The sequence below is a fragment of the Bidens hawaiensis genome, unplaced genomic scaffold (assembly GCF_021521415.1).
Source record: "Bidens hawaiensis isolate Kalapana, Puna unplaced genomic scaffold, B.hawaiensis_p1.1 tig00053975_1, whole genome shotgun sequence".
NCBI lineage: Eukaryota > Viridiplantae > Streptophyta > Magnoliopsida > Asterales > Asteraceae > Bidens > Bidens hawaiensis.
Window position 1 is genome coordinate 92,488 of NW_027506278.1, and position 1,101 is coordinate 93,588.

Consider the following 1,101-nt stretch of genomic DNA (forward strand, 5'->3'; position numbering starts at 1 on the left):
TTCGCCGAGGGTTAGAGTGTTGGAAAAAAAATGTGACCAATTGACCACCGCTTCACTTTATATAGTTTATAGAAACCTTAGAGGCGAAGTTTGGTTTAACTTCGCCCATAATTAACTTCGCTCAGTCAACGCAAGGTCAACTTAGCTTATGTTGAACCCAATTAACTTCGCCATTTACATTAAGTTCGCCAGTTTAAGACTTATGAACATAGTCAACTACGCTTTAAAATTCACCTTGAAAAAGAGTTAAACTTAACGATCAAAGAAGCAAGTAACCAGAAGAATAAAAGTATAAACATAATACCAAGTATATAACAAAAATTTGAATTATAGAAATAAACGGGATCAAATTTCAGTCTTGACGAGAACCTGCATGTTTTAGAAAAGATCCGAACAGGAATCATACTGATTAAGTGGCTGTCACACAGATCCATGTTCAGCGGTATTATGACATAGAGAAACAGGTTGTAGGCAGGTATAAAACTTAGTATGGTTTTCATCGCTTCTGTGATACGGATTAGGTTAAATTAAGCTCAAAATTTAGATGGACATCACATGAGAGATTGTGATGCCTCCTATCTATTCTCAAAGTTTATTTGGCTTTCCCCAAGTCACCCCGAGTTGAATTCGACCCGTAGTGTCTAATTAATCAATAAGCACATGTCGATCTTTGGAGTCTTCTTCCCGTTCTTCATACTTTAAAATATTCGTTCTTGCCTCTTTCTAGATATTTGTAATAAAAAAAGCTTCAGAAGGCTTTAACAAATATATATATATATATATATATATATATATATATATTAATAAAACTTCAAATTGAAGACAACTGCAAGTCCCGAATCTGGATCACTACAGGTACTTAACATTATCTTTGCGGGAATCAGAACACTCACGGGCTAGTGTATGACTGGGTAATCACTTTTCTTCCTATCATTCGGAAAGATATATGGGGAGACATGCACAACTCCGAATGGTTCTCCACATTAAATCGAGAAGATTTAGTTTGTATCACTTATACTTTTACGCACCATAGAAAGCTACCATAACATACAATGACTGTTCTAGAGTCTTTTAGGCCTAATAACTTCACCAGTTAAGCAC